The sequence below is a fragment of the Amblyomma americanum genome, chromosome 4 (genome assembly GCF_052857255.1).
Source record: "Amblyomma americanum isolate KBUSLIRL-KWMA chromosome 4, ASM5285725v1, whole genome shotgun sequence".
Lineage (NCBI taxonomy): Eukaryota > Metazoa > Arthropoda > Arachnida > Ixodida > Ixodidae > Amblyomma > Amblyomma americanum.
The window spans coordinates 15,483,244-15,501,683 of record NC_135500.1 but is presented as its reverse complement, the minus strand read 5'-3'; the positions used below and the strand labels follow the sequence as shown (position 1 = coordinate 15,501,683).

The 18,440-nt window shown below is 47.3% G+C and overlaps 1 protein-coding gene across 14 annotated transcripts in view; it reads right to left on the bottom strand.

Annotated features, from left to right (window-relative positions):
• LOC144127803 (FMRFamide receptor-like) overlaps positions 1 to 18,440 on the bottom strand; it is a 1,107,197-nt gene that overhangs the window by 201,084 nt on the left and 887,673 nt on the right. For 8 of the 14 annotated variants that reach the window (XR_013313569.1, XM_077660725.1, XM_077660726.1 and 5 more), the window contains one exon: positions 13,425 to 13,481. The exons of the other annotated variants lie outside the window; for them this stretch is intronic. The gene's annotated coding sequence lies outside the window, so the exon portion shown is untranslated. The remainder of the gene's footprint in view (positions 1 to 13,424; positions 13,482 to 18,440) is intronic. 14 annotated transcript variants of the gene reach the window in all.

Here is an 18,440-nt window from a genome sequence, read left to right as displayed (position 1 = left end):
ATCTGGGAGAGGTGCGACACGTTGTCGAACGCCTTACTGACGTCGAGGCCGAGAATGGTGCGTGTGGCCCGGATGGGACCCGGGTCGAGTGTGTCGTGTTGTATCTGCCACATGATGTCCTGGGTGGAGAGTTCAGCCCGGAAACCAATCATGGTCGGGGGGGAGGAGGTCTTCCTTGTCTACGTGGGTGTGAAGACTGTGTAGAGTTATGCTCTCCATAACCTTCCCCAGACAAGACGTGAGCGAGATGGGCCGAAGGTTGCCCAGCTCGAGTCGTTTGCCTGGTTTGGGTATGAAGATTACCTTGGCACGCTTCCAGGAGTCTGGAAGGCGACCTTCATGCCAGTGGTGGTTGAAAAAGTCCGCAAGTGCTTCGACTGATTGGCCGTCGAGGTTGCGTAGCATCTTGTTGGTGATGCGGTCGTCACCGGCGGCCGCGGTAGTCTTTATGTGGTTCAGGGCGGCGCGGACTTCCGACGCCATGATGTCTCTGTCCATGTTTGGGTTCTTAGATCCCGTGTATTCCGAGGGGATGGGTATGTCTGTGAAGGTGTCGATGTATTTCGCTTTCAAGGTAACAAGGAGTTCCTCGTTGATGCCTTGAAACGCGTGTATGACGCGGTTGAGATTCTTGTGGGATGTAGATTGAGTCTTTGTTGGATCAAGCAAGTGCATGAGCAGAAACCACGTGTTCTTGCATCCCAACTGCCCGTGGAGGTGGTCGCAAGTCTGGTGCCATTGCTCCTGACTGAGTTCGGCAGAGTAGGCTTCGATCTCTCGTTCAAGACGAGCGAGGCGAAGCTTGAGACGGCGGTTGTGTTTGTGTCGGAGCCAACAAGCGTGGAGGCTGCGCTGGGCCTCCCACATGCGCATGAGCTTGGCGTCGAGGGTGGGGCCATCCTTCTCCCGGGTGGCCATGGAGGTGGCGTTGGAAGCGTCGCGGAGCAGTGTTTCTCTCCAGGTGTCAAGGTCGTTTATTGGGCTCTGCGGACGCTGAGCTCGCACGTACCGGGAAGTTGGTGTGCGACAGTGCGACGGAGGGCCTTGCTGTGTGTGGCAGTAAAGGTAGTGCTGAGAACATAGTGATCGGAACCTATGTTCATACCGAAAATTTCCCAGCGCGCTTCTGGGAAATTGCGGGCGAAAGTGAGGTCTGCACAGCTGTCTTGCGTGACGCTGTCGCCGAAACTGATGGGTCGTTAGGGGTCGAGCAGTAGCGTGAGACCCAGTGTCTGGGCTGTCTCCCACACCTTGGCTCGTTTGCGACCGCAAGCTTTGCGGGGGTAACCCCACTCGGCGTGCGGTGCGTTAAAGTCGCCCACTATAAGCAGCATCTCGTTCCGCGCGGCTGCACAGGCCTTGCGAAGGAGAGTGGCTATCTTAGTGCTCTTGTCACTTGGGGAGCTGTACACGTTTAAGATGTTGAGCGGGGATTGGGTTCGGCTGTTGGGAAGGACCTGCACGAAAGTGTGCGGGACTTCGGCGTAGTCAAGATTGGACTGATTGGCTGTGCGGTACGAGGATGGCGGTACTAGGCGGGAGATCCGGCGCCACCGGTTGGTTGCAGGCGGCATAGCTGGTGAGTTTGGTGTCAGTGTACTGCTCTGTCTGTCTAACTCATTGATCATGATTTGCAGTTCATCTCCTGAATGACTCAGCGAGGCGATGTCCTCGGCGAATCGCAGATTATTTAGGCATTCTCTAATAACTCCATTAACAGACAGAGCAGTACGGTGGGTCTAAAAATTAACATGCACAAAACCAAAGTAATGTTCAACAGTCTAGCCAAGGAATAGTAGTTCACAATTGGCAATGAGGTGTCGGAAGTGGTAAAGGAATTCGTCTACTTAGGGCAAGTAGTGACAGCTGATTCTGATCATGAGAGGGAAATAACTAGAAGGGATAAGAATGGGGTGGAGCGCATATGGCAGGTTCTCTCAGATCATGAATAGCAGGTTACCAATATCCCGCAAGAGCAAAGTGTACAACAGCTGTATCTTACCGAAGTTGAGCGTGTGACGGAATCCCGTCTGGCCGGAGCGCACATTTGAAAAATAAGAGACGCCGACCAGTGAAAAAAAAGTTTGTTCTTGACGTTTCGCCTTCTACACGAAAGCCTTGTTCACAATGAATTCATCACCAAACACGGGTCGTTTAAATATGGCTGAGTAACCGGCGCAAGGAGAGTGCGTATATCGGGTTTATATTACCGTCGTTCCGGTTTAACGTGTGTGATGTACTTTGTATGATTAGGGGTTCCAAATGTAGCCGTGATGCTGCTACTTTTTCCATTGCGATGATCCTTGCGTTGTCACAGTCAATTTTGTGGCCATTCACAACGGCGTGCTCCGCTAAGGCGTTGTTGTGAATGTTTTCGTTCTTTACGTCCCGAGCGTGCTGCTGTAATCGCTTCCGGTAGTTTCCTGTTTCCCCGATATACACACCGTTGTAGTCCGCGCAGATTTCGCAACAACTCCGGGGAATCTTTCCTTTGGAAATGTGTCCTTCACCTTTACAAGCTGATGGCGCATCTTTCTGGCTGGGACATGTGCCACCTGCACGTCATATTCCCGTAGGACACATGTTAGGCATTCACTATTTCCCGGGATATACGGCACAGAAGCCCGTTTTTTGAGCGGAGGGCGGGCGTCCGGTTGTCTTTGTTTTGACAGCTGTCGTTCCACCGTGTCGATAAAGCGCCTGGGGTATCCACAGTTTTTGAGGTCATCCCGTACCTTTGTCGCGTCCAGGGTCACATCCTCGGGCCTTGTGCACAACCTTTTCTCACGCTGCAATAACGTGCTAACAACGGCCTTCTTATGCCTGGCAGGGTGCACTAAGTTGAAATATAGGCAGCGGCCAGTGTGCGTCTCCTTTCGGTATACGCTGAAGGATAGACCCTGGCCTTCCCGTGAAACAAGGACGTCAAGGAATGGCAGTCTGCCGTCCAATTCTTCTTCTATAGTAAACTGAATGGCTCTTTCCAGGCTGTTAAGATGGTCCAGAAACTTACTCACCACGCCTTTTTGGATGATGCAGAAGCAGTCGTCGATGTAGCGGAAAAATACCTTCGAGGAAGGGACAATGGAGGCCAACGCCCACTGTTCCAGCTTTTCCATGGTGAGATTGACAGCCGTAACCGAAACTGAGGCGCCCATAGGGGCCCCGTGCACCTGTTTGTAAAAAACTGCCCACGAAAACGAAGTACGTATTCTTTTGGCAGAAGTCTAGAAGCCTGCGCAGGTCCGGTACGTCTATCGGCGATCTCTCCGGCAAAGTTACATCAGCCTCAAGGGCAGTGGTGCAAACGCTGACAGCAAGGACTATCGGGACGCCTGTGAACAGGGACTTAACGTCAAACGACACCATCGCCTCATCTTCATCGATTGAGGATATTTAAACGGCCCATGTTTGGTGATGAATTCAATGTGAACAAGGCTTCCGTGTGGAAGCCGAACCGTCAAGAACGAATCTTTTTACACTGGTCGGCGTCTCTTATTTTTCAAACTGTATCTTACCGGTACTCACCTACGGGACAGAAACGTGGAGGCTAACGAAAAGAGTTCAGCTTAAGACAACGCAGCGAGCCATGGAAAGAAAAATGGTAGGTGTAACGTTAAGAGATCGGAAGCGGGCAGAGTGGGTGAGGGAACAAACGTGGGTTAATGACATCCTAATCGAAATAAAGAGGAAGAAATTGGCTTGGGCAGGGTATGTAAAGCGAAGGAAAGATAACCGCTGGTCCTTAAGGGCAATGGAGTGGATTCCAAGAGAAGGCAAAGCGCAGCAGGGGGGCGGCAGAAGGTTAGGTGGGGGGATGAGATTAGGAGGTTTGCAGGCATAGGGTGGGCGCAGCTGAAAATGCACAGGGTTAATTGGAGAGACATGTGAGAGGTCTTTGCATTGCAGTGGGTGTAGTCAGGTGATTATGATTATGATGATGGTGTCAGTGTACGTTTCTTGGAGCGTGATAACATGGGGTGTGTATGGCTGGGCCTGCAGGGTATGCTCCAACGATCTCCGCTTTGCTTTGAAGCACCTGCAGTTCCATTGCCATACCGGGATGGGCGAAACACCTGCACGAACAGGCATTCACACAATTGCCTTCACCTACCTCCCCTTCCCAAACCACTCACACACACACAACTCTCTACAGAGTGGAAGCATGCCACGCATTTTGGAACATAACATTTTTCAGAATTACACTAAATTTGTACAGAGTTCAGCGATGTTTTCTTTGTGAAGTTAGAATTGATGATGGAGTGTCATTTTGTGTTTTAATGCCACATTCATAAGATAGCTTCATCATGTGCCACACAGTTAGAATCCAACACATGTAATTCTGCAGGCATCTTTAGCCCAATATAACATTGCTAAGCTCCTGCACATTTGTGCAAAGTATTTTCGTTAAATCAGGATATCGTGTAAAATCGTTGATTGGTCTAGATGTTATATGTGAAATGTGAGCTTTATAAAATTGTTATCGTAAGTTCTCAAGGTGACAAAAACTTAAAATTTATGGCCATGAAGTAACGGCAAAGTAACGTGCGGTACTTTTTTTCGGTAACGGTAACGATAACGCGTTACCTTTTTTGTAGGTAACGTAGGGCGGTAACGCGTTCCTTTTTTTAACGTAACGAGTAACTTATTAAGTTACTTTTTTTCGGTAACGGCTACAACACTGTCTGTACGCCCGGTACAGAATACCCCGCACGGAATTTTCCGGGGCTGGCTCATAGGCGACGACCGGTGCGGCTTTGGTGTCGATCTTGATGGTTTGGACCTTGGCGTAGGACATTGCAGAGCATGGTCGGGCGTGCTGACCGCGACTGTGTTGTTAGTGGGCGAATTCGGACTTGGTCGGGAGTGACTGCCAGGCGTTTGTCGACTTTGGCGGGTTCGTAGATGGCAACAGCAGTCGTGCGGGGCCGGCGGTGTGGAGGTTGAGTGGGCCCTGCGCGCGGAGGACTATCTTCAGGTCTTCCGAGGGCAGGCGGGGAAACGGACGCTTCTTGGTCGGTGGTGGAGTGTGACCGCGAGGCCGTGGTTTCGGGATAGCAGGTGTCGAGACTGGAGTCTGGGCACCAGCAGGTTGTTGGTCAATCGGAGATTGTCTTCGGTGCCGGCGTTGCATCTCGATTGCCGTCCATGTGCTGTCGGATAGCTCCGCGGCGATAATGTCGGTGTCTTCCACAGTGTACGGCATCGTCAAGGCGTAGTGGGCTCGGCTGGACGCGGCGCCGTCACTGCAGCTCCCCGCGAACGCGCCGAGGACGCGCGGCAGCTGTTAGGCTTAGCTGCCGCAGCTGCTGGCGTGGCCAAAATATATTGGTCAAAAATTCAGAACATCTTGCCTGCCTGAGTCTCAAAGACACAAGACCGGGTCGGGAGCGGTTGCTGTACGTCCATGGCAAAACAGGTGAACGTAAGTGACCGGGAACACGGAATTTTACCGGGGAAATATGGAACGCATGTGAGTTGCATCGTTCGCTTCTAGCGCTCACGGAGATCCTCCGACAAAGCACAAGGCGAATGCGAGCATGCAAAGAGGCGAGCACAAGCCGAACGCGAGCGTGCAAGGTCGCTAGCAGAGGCTGAAGAGCGTAGATTGCAGCTCCAATTAAGGCTCGAAGAAGTTCGGGGGGGGGGGGGGGTATAATGGAGAACCCACACCAGGGTCCTCAGTAGCCCTTAGCCCACACAAGCTTATCCCGCCTTTCGACGATCGCAGGGATGACTTCGATGCATACCTCAGACATTTTGAGCGTATTGCAGAAGGGCATAGCTGGCCGAAGGAAAAATGGGCTGCAGCACTCAATATGTCTTTGAATGGGGAGGCTCCCCGTGTGTTCGGTCGACTGTCTTCCACAGATTAAATGGATTATGATAAGGCAAAACTAGCCCTGCTCCAACATTTTCGGTTTACAGCAGGTTATCGCGAAAGGTTTCGTGGAAGTAAGCCGCTTGATGAAGAAACAGGCAGGAAGTACGCGGCACGCTTGCTCAGTTTTTTTTATTCATGGGTCGAGATGTCGGGAACGGCCACAACGTACGATGATTTACGTGACTTCTTGGTGGCCGAAGAATTCGTGGGGAACTGTCATAGCCGTCTGGCGATTTTTCTTCGAGAAATAGAGCGCAAGGCGCTGGACAAAACGGCTGAGGCAGCAGACAACTTTCTAGAGGCTCAGCGGCACAGAAACTTGTCTTCGTTCAAAGACTCGTTCGAGGTGGGCATCCCGGGAGAGAAGGATGTTTCATCAAGTAGACAGTCACGAAGGTGCCTCATTTGTAACCGACCTGGACGTAAAGCCGCCGACTGTCGCTCTAAGCCAAAACAGCTTCATTGAGTTTATTGCCGAAAAACAAAGCATAATATAAGTTATTGCTCAATAAAGCACGAAATCCCGAAATTGTCGTCCTGTTATGTTCAACCAGAGTGTGTTGCGCCTGAAACGATGTCCACAACAGCAGGTATAGGCTTCAACTCGTTGAGTATAAGGATAAGATGGTGGTCGGACTTGTCCGGGAAAAGCCTGCAGACGCACAACACATGCCTGTCCTGGAGCTAGAGTTCCGAGGCCTACCCGTACGTGTTTTAAGGGACACGGGGAGCAATGCAGTGGTGGTGCGCAGAGCCCTAGTTCCTGACTCAGCTCTCACCGGCTCGAGATCTATGGTGTACCTTGTTGATGGCAGTAGTCTGGAAGTTCCCGAGGCAGAAGTCCATAATATCGGTTCCCCTTATTTCACTGGCACGGTCCTGATGAAATGCATGAAGACACCATTGTACGATGTCATAATTGGAAATATACCATAATCCCGTGAGCCGTGAAATGCTGATAATATATGAAAGAAATCGGAGGGCGCAGCTAAATTGTGTCCTGGCATAGAAAATGACGAGGTTGCCAGTGAAAATGGCGAAGGCGAGGGACCAGAATAGGAGCTGCCTGGACAGGAAGTTTCCGGACGAAGTAGCGAAAATTCTGCTTTAAGCGTCGGTCTCATGGGATTCACCAAGAGGATGCCAGAAAAAAACCAAAGGGACGATGGGTCATTGAAGGCGGGTGGAATGAAACTAGGAAAGGTGTTCCATGACAAGCACGGCACTTCGCACTTGTATTCTGTCGAAAAGGGTTTGCTGTACCGCCTTTGTCATCTCGTCCCTAAAAGAGAGGTTCGACAGCTAGTACTTCCCAAGTCTTGCAGATCGCATGTGTTTAGGCTTGCCCACGACAGCCCTTTGGCGGGGCGACAGAGCATTAAGAAGACTACAGATCGAGTTCTGGAGAAATTCTACTGGCCAGGAGTGCAGGAGGATATTGAAAGGTATGCCAGGTCGTGCAACACATGCCAAAGGACGTGCCCGAAAGGCAAGGTAGAGAAAGCTCCATTTGGACGCATGCCTCTTATCGACACCTCATTTGATCGAACCGCTGTCGACATTGTCGGTCCACTGTCGCCCACATCGGTGAAAGGGAATAGATATATTCTCACTCTCGTCTATTTTTCCACGCAGTATCTCGACGCCGTGGCTCTGCCAAAGAAAGATTAAGCAACCGAGGCAGAAGGGTTTCTGGAGATGTTTTCAAGAATAGGTTTTACGAGAGAGATCCTTTGTGACCAGGGCTCCTGTTTCACTTCCGAATTCATGAGACAGCTCAATGATCTCTTGGCAGTGAAACATCTCAGCACGACCCCTTACCGCGCAATGTGCAATGTGGGGTAGAGAAATTTAACAGCACATTCAAGCAGATGCTGCGGAAGGTCAGTCAGGAGCTGCCCAAATTATGGGATTATTATATCGCTCCACATTTGTTCGCGTACAGACAGGTACCGCAGGCGATTCTGGGGTTTTCTCCGTTTGAGTTGAGATTTGGACGATATGTGCAAGGACCGCTCGCAGTCCTCAGGGAGCTTTGGACGAGAGAAGAGTTGGGAGCAGACACAAAGGCGACATATGGCTACGTTATCGATCTAAGGGAACGTCTCGAGCAAACTGTGAGAGCGGCACATAAATTTTTTTTTGCGTGCCCAACAGTCTCAGGGGAGATACTGTGCCAGGAACAGCAAGAAGAGGCATTTAATGGTTGGGATCGTGCCCTGATTCTTTTGCCGAGCAGCCACAATAAACTCCAGATGCATTGGAAAGGTCTATTCGTTGTTTCTGGCAAAAAGAACGACGTGAATTATTAGAGATTGACGGAATAATAAGCGCACAGGTCAGCACACACAAGAGCACAGAAAGACACGGACTGGCGCTAACTCGCATTTGATTTATTTTCAGCCACAGCAGAAAATATATAAAAGGGGGGGGGGGGGGGAACACATGCGCAGTACACGGGTTTCTTGTACGTGTGGTTTGATGTGATCATTTGGTTGCCTTGTCACCTTGTGTTCTTTTTATCTTGTGTGTACTGCGCATGCCTTCCTCCCCCCACCTTTTATATATTTTCTGTTGTGGCTGAAAATAAATCAGATGTGATTTAGCGCCAGTCCGTGTCTTAATCTGCTCTTGTGTGTGTTGTCCTGTTCGCTTATTATTCCGTCAATCTGAAATGCACCATCTAGCCCGTCAGCAAGTGTTGTGAATTATTGGATCGACTTGGGCCACACTAAGAAGCTATTCCACATCAATATGCTCAAGCTGTACGAAAAGCGTTCGCCCCAAGAGACCGTGCAGGTGTCATCCTTCGTTGTAGTCGAAGAAGGTGACTCAAAACAACAGCTGCCTACCCTTAGCATGGACTACGGTTAAGGAATTGAATCTGTGCACATGTCCACCAAGCTCGATGACGACAAACAGCAGGAGATTTGGAGCTTACTTTACACGTACGCAGACATCTTTTTCTGAGATTCCCGGTGAGACTAATCTAGTGGAGTGTCAACTCAGGCTCTCGACTTCTGAAGTTGTGAAAACCCCTCAATACCCGTTGCCTTTTGCCACGAAGGACGTGGTCGAAAAGGAGATACACGAGATGATCAAATTAGTGGTCATTGAAGGTTCAAAATCTCCATACAATTGCCCTCTCGTTCTGATTAAAAACTAAAAACAACGCCTATCATACTTGCATCGACTTTCGACGCATCAATGATGTTCTTGTGTCTGATACAGAGCCCATCCCAAGAAGAGATGTAATATTTAGCGAGGTTGGAACCAGGGTGTACTTTTCAAATTTTGACCTTGCTAAAAGCTACTGGCAAGTACACTTGAAAGGAGCTTCGAGACCGAAAAAAGCGTTGTCTACCCAATCCGGTCACTATCAGTTCGTCTATATGCCCTGCGGCTTTAAGACAGCATCGGCTATCTTTACGCACCTGATGCGCATTCTTTTACAAGGCATACACAATGTCGTCCATTGCGTACATCGACGATGTTCTCGTAGCGACCTCTACCTGGGAAGAACATCTTTGGACATTAAACTGGCTATTAAGCAGGGTGCGCAAGGCTGGCCTCACGGTGAAACCACAGAAAAGTGAAATCGGAGCCACTAACATCTCTCTTCTTGGACACAGCTTGGAGAAGGGACAATCCGACAACTGGAAACGGTGGTGGAAAAACTTTCCAGCGTACCACTTCCTAAGACCAAGAAGCAAGTGTTCCTTTTTAGGGCTTGCCGGATACTTCCGCGATTTCATCCCTGTCCGTGCCGACAAAGTCCAACCGCTCGTGGAGTTGACCCGCAAAAATGAACGCAACCTTGTCTTTTGGATACCACAGCGGCAAGCCGCTTTTGACGAGCTCAAGAACGCATTAACTTCCAGGCCCGTATTAAGAGCTCCAACTCTCAGTATTCAGTTCGTCCTTCTCACAGATGCTTCCGGACTGCAGCGGTGGCTAAGTGGTTGAGCATCCGCCTCGCATGCACGAGGTGCGGGGTTCGATCCCCAGTGCCGCCGAGTACCCACCGGTGATACAATGGGTACAAGCTTTCCCTTGGACTGGTGCTCGGCTTCTGAGGGGTGAAAGGCTTGGGAATGGGTCTTTGACCCCACCTTGAGTAATAGAAAAATTCCTTGTGCCATGGCGCTCTTTGGCCATACCTGCCCTTGCGCCATAAAAATTCATAATCCCTGTAATCACAATCACAGACGCTTTCGAGGTCAGCGTAGGCGCAGTTCTCCTACAGGAGCATGATGACGTCCTACATACCCGGCATCATATGCGAGTCGACAGTTGTTACCTCGCGAACCTTGCTACACAGCGATTGAACGCGAGTGTTTGGCGAGGCTGGGCTGTTGAGAAATTCCACATAATCTTCTACGGGGCGTTCTTCCTCTACCAAACTGACCACGAGCCCTTGCAATATTTAATAAAGGCAAAACACTTGAAGAGCAGGGTACTGCGTTGGAACTTCACATTACAAGAGTTTAACTATCGTGTAGAGTACATCAAGGGCTCCGAAAATGTAGGCGCCGATTGCATGAGTCGTTTGTGAATTGACGGAGGGTGATGCCCAATGTACAGTGCTACTGTCACGTGTGTTTGCAATGGTTGCGTGTGCGAATGTAGTCTAGGCGTGCCTACGAGTTGCTTTTTAATTCTCTTCGTTTTCCGGTTATGAGTTGTTCAGTGTGTAAATGTTAACATTTATGGTACAGACGTGTGTAAAGTGTGCGTCCAATGATTTGTAAGGTTTCTATATTTTCCCTTGTGCCAGATGTATAGTGTTCGGCCCCATGGTTCCTTTGTGTGCGCCATGTGCCTCTATGTGTCACTGTGTTAAAGTGCCTTCGGTGAATTCAGCCACGTTAACTTGTCCGTTTGCCACGTGACCATCAGTATTGTGTGCACCAACGGCAGTTTTTTCTATGTTAAAAAACTTTTCCTTAGGCGGTCCATATGTGAGGTGCACAACAGATCTTCGGAGGGTTTGAGAACGCGGTGCGTCGACAGTGGTGCGTCGGAATGGGGAGCGCTGCACGTGCCAGCCAAGCTATGCACGTGAGGACGTGCGAATGGTGTGCGCGAGGCGTCTACGACGAAGAGCGCGGCGAGCGCGTGGAGCGGAGAGCTGACGTGTACAAAAATCTTTGTGTGAAGGGATACAGCGCAGCGGAGGTCGTATCATTCAAGCATGGAGGTGGCAGCCGTCGGACGTTGGGTCCGTGCTGCCGTGGACCTCCCTTGGATCACCGACGCAAGCCTCCTGCGTCCCTTTCAAGTTTGGAGGTGGCAGCTGATGGAATGAGGGTCCGTACTGCCGTAAGTATTCTGCATTGAGCCCACGGTGTTTCGCGACGCTGTCGACGGGACCTGGCTACGCTTTTCCCGTTGCTGCCAAGTTCCTGGGGCTGCTGACAGGAGACCACCGGCGTCTTCCTGCAGTTCTCTCCGCTCCTAGTACCCCATGGCTCCCTTTCGCCGCTTCCGTCGACGCAACGCCAGTGACGCGTCGCAGTTCATCATCCCGCGTTTCGCCCTGTCTACAAGGCATCCCCGCTTCACCTGGGACGCTCAGTACCTGGTGAACTCTTTTTTTTTATTCTGTAGTGTTGTACGCGTTTTTTTTATTCTGTAGTGTTGTACGCGTTTTGTGTGTGTTTTTTGGTGTTTCACTTTCTTATTGGCCCCTTTTCTTTAAAGTATAAATACGGGTTCGTTTTGTTTTGTTTGATCTCTTTGTGTTCTTGTTCGAATCTGCACGCGATAGCGTTCCCCTTCGGAAAGTCAGGGACGCGTTACGAACTCGCGACAAGCAGGTACTTTTGTTTGGCAACATCAATACTCGATAACTTGACTAGGATGTCGAAAGCTAATACAACTACAAGACACAGGAGCCTCATGCCTTTATAGATGCCTGTCTTAATTTCAACCTTTCACACCTTCTCAGCCAACCGACGTGCATCACAAAAAAACTGCTAATATTTCGACCTTATTTTATCCACACATCCTGCGCAATTAGCTTCCATCTGAGATGTGAAAGAAATCTGTGTACATAAACTGCTCAAGTGGTGTGCACTCGGCTTGTTGGTAAACGCTCATTTTTGAACCAGCGCGAAAGGAGAGGACACGAGGAAGGAGAAAAAACGAGAGATGACGCACCGCTCGTGGTGTCTCCTTATGTCCCGTCCTCTGCGCTTTTTCAGATATATACATAAAATGACGCATTTCGTTTTCACCACCAAGCAATTAATAAAACATGCTACATGATATCGTTCTGAGCCTGCGCTCACATGCATATATTTAAATGTCTGTTCTTTGAATAAAACAGTTGTTACTTTGCGCTTGTCCCGGCTTTTTTAATGTAAACGCCTTTTTAGCGCAACCCATCTTCACTCTGTAATAAGGCTGTGGTGAAGACGATACATTTTCGCCGAATCATCATCCGTGGTCATGTGACTAGCAGCATCATGCATAGTGACAGGTAACTTTGGCAACCCTATGATGTTTGGCATCAAACAAATCGGTTTTTCGTGCGGAATAAGGCTATCACTAGGTCGAACCGCTTTCGCTGCGCTATTACAATCTGTGACGTCACATGGAGCGACACTAATCATGACGGGACGTTATTGCGACCCTACACTAATGGGTATCGAAGGAATGGATTTTCGCGGTGCAATAAGGCTGTAGTGAGGATACATTTTCACCGAGTCATCATCCGGGATCACGTCACTTGCTGCATTGTGCAACCCAATGATATTGGGTGTCACTTCGGGCTGACACTTCGGGCAGCAGAGGCAGCGGCAGGAACAATCGTGCAGCGCCTGACCATCGTCTTTGCTTTGCGCAGAACTAGCATTGTGCCGACTATCTACCGACTACCATCGACTATCTACACTGCTGCATCTCTCGCCCCGCTGGTAATCTGGACGGACCGCAGACAACGCCCCCTTCAAGCCTGTTATAAAGCCCAGCCTGCCGACGGATGCTTCACACTTCGGGCAGTAGAGGCAGCGGCAGGAACAATCTTGCAGCGCCTGACCATCGTCTTTGCTTTGCGCAGAACCAGCATTGTGCCGACTATCTACCGACTACCATCGACTATCTACACTGCTGCATCTCTCGCCCCGCTGGTAATCTGGACGGACAGCAGACAACGCTCCCTTCAAGCCTGTTATAAAGCCCAGCCTGCCGACGGATGCTTCACACTTCGGGCAGCAGATGCAGCGGCAGGAACAATCGTGCAGCGCCTGACCATCGTCGTTGCTTTGCGCAGGTTGGTTGATTTTCACTGTATTTAAAAAGTAACCACTTGTCCCGCTGCTGCTACTGCCCTAGTTTGTGTTCAATATGAATACTGTGCCGACAGATACTTGTCTTACATGTTTTGAGGATTTTTCTGATGGTCAAGATTTCATGAGATGTGCAGAATGTCGTCAGCCCTACCACCTTGGTAAATGCTGCGCCATTAGCGAGCGAGTATACAAAGCAAAAAATGAAGCAGATAAGAAAACATTCAAATGCTCAGCATGCCGCTTACCTTCGTCTCGTAGTGGGCAAACGTTCGTGCTCCCACCTGCTTTGGGTATGGAACTTTCTGAAATCAAGGAGAATTTGACTGTACTTACTATCAAGCTGGATGGCCTGACACCATTAAGAGATACCGTAACAAGCATTGAAAAATCTGTTACGTATATTCCTGAGACATACGACACACTACTAACGACTTCTGAGAGGCATGATGGAGAGATTGGAAGGCTACGCACTAAACTTGAAAGCACTGAAAAAGATCAAAACGAGCTAAGAAAAGAGCTAAACGATCTGCAACAATACAGCAGAAGACAGAACATGGAAATCCATGGCTTGCCATTTGAAGAAAAAGAAGACTTGCTATCTAAGGTAAATGATCTTGCGGTGACGCTCGAACTACCCTGCCTATCAGACTCCGATATTGAAGGCCTGCATCGTCTCCCATCACGCCAAAAGAAGGTGCCTGTGGCACTGATAAGGTTTTCTAGGCGGGCTCTTAAAGATACATGGGTTGCAAAACGCACAGCCCTCAATGAACAGGATGACAAGATACAATTTTTTGACAATTTGACTGCCACTAACAAGAAACTTCGATGGCTAGCTAAAACAAAAGCTCGCGAGCAGAACTACTCTTTTGTGTGGTCAACAGAGGGAAAGATTTTTGTGAGGAAAGAGAGCGGCACTGCAGCAATAAGGATAGCTTCTGAAGAGGACCTAAGCAAGATTGTATAGACATCGTAAACTTGGAACCTTGCTAAATCTCTGTTTGGAATGATGGCTTACTATAACCCTGACCTTTTTAATCAATTGTTCAATGCCAACACTTATGCTCCTCAAGAGGTTCTCTCCTTGTATCACCTGAACGTACGTGGTTTGAAGAATAAGGTCGAAGAAATTGAAGCTGAATTAGAGGAACTAAAGCGTGGTTTTGATGTTATTGGTTTCACGGAAACTTGGTATAGCTCTGATGCGGAAGTTGTGCAGATTCCATGATACAATCACATTTCTATGTACCGACATGGCAAGCGCGGAGGTGGTATATCTCTATATGTACACGAACGTTTCCCCTATGACGTTCTTACAGAATCATGTGTTGTAAATGAAAACTTTGAAGTTGTTACCTTATTGCATCGCGACATTGCTTTACTTTTAGTATACCGCCCCCCTCATGGTAATCTTGATGCATTCCTTAACCTCTCTGATAGTTTCCTTAATTTAGCAAATCAAAACAGATGGCGTGTCATTATATTTGGTGATATGAACGTTGATTTGCTTAAGAAAAACCCGATGCAGACTAAACTACTTGAATTGATGTTCTTACATGGTTGCCAAAATGTTATCGACCTGCCTACCAGAATAAGCCAGCAAACAGAAACACTCATTGATCACTGTTTTACAAATTTTTCCCCACATACAGTTACCGCAGGTGTCTTTTCATCAGCCATAAGCGATCATATGCCATTTTTTGGCTTGTTTTTAAATGAGCAACACTCTGCTAAACCTAAGTACAAGCGACGAACAGTGAATGAAGATACAGTTGCCTATTTTTGTTCACTTATGGCTGAAACTTGTTGGGCAGAAGTATATCTAGAAAATGATCCGTCCGTAGCGTACGATATATTTTTAGAAAATGTACAACACAATTACAACATTGCATTTCCTATGGCTGTCGTCCATAAGCACAAAAAGCTAAGAAATACTGGATTACCCCAGTTCTTCTCAAGCGCATTGGATATAAAAACTCGTTATTTGCTCATTTCTTAGAAACAAGAGACCCAACCGATTTCGAAGAATTTAATAAATTTAGAAACAAATTAAATCTGGATCTAATGAAGGCTAAAACGGCCTATTATGAAAACAAATTTGCTTCAATAGTGGACAAACCCAAACAGGTATGGAAAGTTGTAAATGGCATGATAACCAATGGGAAACTCCTTCCTGCTCTAATGTAACACTTGCTAATACATTTTCCTAATGCAGGCGCTTGTAATATCAGAGCGGGCACGTGTCGCCCATCACCCATAGACCTTTATATGAAAATTAGTTGTTGTGAGTCTCTATATGTGACCCCCGCGTCTGAAGAAGTCGTGGCTATCGTTAATTCCCTTAAAAATAACTGTTCACTAGGTGATGACGATATAAGTACGGTACCAGTAAAAGCCGCTATTAGAAGCATTAGTCCGCCTTTAACACATATATGCAACAGAATGCTCCTGACAGGTATCTTCCCTGATAAGATAAAATCAGCTCGAGTTACAGCAATCTACAAAGGAGGTGACAAAAATGATATGAACAATTATCGTCCTATCTTAATATTGCCGCTGTTTTCTAAAATCGCAGAACGTGTTATAAATGAAAGGTTACAAAACTTCCTAGATAAAAAAAAACATAATATGCATAGAACAGTATGGATTCCAGGCTGGTAAATCCACGCAGACTGCTCTACTGGACATAAAAGATCGCCTTCTTTCTAACTTCGAACAAAAGCTTTTCACCATCGGAATATTTTTAGACTTTCGCAAAGCTTTTGATTCAATTAAACACGATATCTGATTACTAAAGCTAGGAAAATATGGAATTCGCGGTATTGCACACAAATTGTTGGAAAACTATGTTACAGGACGGAGGCAGTCTACATGGCTACAGGAGCTTAAATACGACACAGGTTTAATAAAATTCGGTGTACCACAAGGCTCTGTCCTCGGCCCTCTACTTTTCGTTTTATATATTAATGATATAGCAAATATACACTCCACTTCAAATATAGTCCTCTACGCTGATGACACCAATGTCTTCTTTTCCGGTCCCAACCTTAGCTTGCTTGAATATCGATCCAATACCTGGCTCAATGAACTGCGAACATGGCTTGATGCCAATATTCTTGAACTAAACACAAAAAAACTAAATACGTGTTTCTTCGCGCCAAAAATAAGCGCCTTGATCATAGTATCCGACTATATTTTAATAACACGCAAATTGAGCAAGTGAATTCTCATAAGTTTCTAGGAGTCCATTTTCGCAGTGACTTGGGCTGGACCGATCACGTCAATAGTCTGCGGATACGAATATCAAGATCAATTGGGTTAATTCAACGACTTCGTTATCTTCTTCCATTCCATGTAAAAAAACAGTTATATTTTTCTCTTATTCATTCTCATATTGTGTATAGTCTCTTAGTGTGGGGAATATGTAATAAAACTGACTTGGATAGGTTGTTCTCTCTACAAAAAAGAGCCTTGCGCACTTTGGGTAGATATACTGTTAGTACTAATAACATGTTTACCTCTTCTAAGGTGTTACTGGTTTTTCTATGCTACAAACACTCCTTAGCACTCCTAATCTACCAAAAAATAAAACGTGACTTTGAATTTTTCTCCCGTTCTTATTTGAATAGAGCAATCACACATAACTTGCGCACAATTTCTTTGATTGGTTCTAGGCCTCGTACTAATTACGGCACCCAGACTACAGATCACCAAATAACAGTTTTATGCAACACATATCCAACATTAGTTACTTGTGCCCAAGAGAGTGTCAACATTCATCAATTCAAGAAGAAAATGGGGCATCTTTTGAACACCCCCGTGTGAAATTTTATTATGCATACCTGCTGCATTTCATTGTTATTCCTACTGTACTGTGTGTATACGTTTTTTTTTTGTGTACGCCACTTACTATTGCTCATTGTTGATAACCTCTTCAGTATTATTTTCTACCTGACCAGTGCTTGTGTAATTGCTTATTTTGAATTCCTGTCTCGCCGTGTTTGGTTAAGAAGAACTTCTTGTTGGGCGAGTTGGTGCATACTGTTGTAGGTACGAATTGCGCACAAAAGACACACACAGGAAAAAACACGAGGAAGACTGAAAGAGCGCAAACTATCAACTGGTGTTTATTAGATTCAGTGCCGCTTTTCAGTGCCCCTCTTCGTAGGCACGTGTGCACACTGCCTATAAAAGCGGCACTGAATCTAATAAACACCAGTTGATAGTTTATTAGATTCAGTGCCGCTTTTATAGGCAGTGTGCACACGTGCCTACGAAGAGGGGCACTGAAAAGCGGCACTGAATCTAATAAACACCAGTTGATAGTTTGCGCTCTTTCAGTCTCCCTCGTGTTTTTTCCTGTGTGTGTCTTTTGTGCGCAATTTGTACCTACAACCGTGTTTGGTGTACCACTGTTCTCATATGTTACTCCGCACCATCTGCACCGACGTGTAATGCGGGTGTTAGGCCTCGTCAGGAGACATCCTGGTCTCCTTTAGCCTCTCCCCGCGGACACCATGTATTGTTGTCCGAAATAAATGAAAAAAAAATGATTCGGCTTTTCGTGCGGAATGAGGGTATCGCTAGATCGAAGCACTTTCGCTTTGTCTTTATGAGTTGTCAGGTGAGATGAAGCAACTTATCATGATGGGCATATTACCGACAATAGAGAGATGTGTATGAATTGAATCGTTTTTTTTCTCACAGTAATAAGGTTTTAATAATAACGATCCCTTTTTGCAGGGTTGCACACCCACGTGATACCAGGTATCGTGTGCCCCACCACGTCACCTTTACAATCCTAGAATGCTTGTTATTAAATAAATCTGTTTTCCGAGCGTAAGGAAACTGTCCATAGGACTGCACCAGAGCATTGTTGTGGAGGCAACAGAAATTTGTTCCACAATCGTTATTGCCGGCTCGACTCTGAGTGGGTGCTTTAGATGACTTACACTCAGCATAATCAAGTATACCTCGCCGCCAAAACAGCGTCGGTGTGAAGTATTAGCCTTTCAGCAATTTACAGGAATACCATACCGTTTTGTAGACCTAGAGTATAATTTTCTGCATGTAAATTTTATGACTGAATATGCACTCCAACACTGAACGATTTTATTTGTGGGACGCGAATCACGACTGGTTAGTTAGCCGAGAGAGTAAAATTACCTACATGCGATGAGCCATTTAATCGCGCAGTTCTTAGTGGTCGTGTGTGGGTCGCCTTGCGTAGCGAGTTCCATGTCACATGTCGTCACCATTCA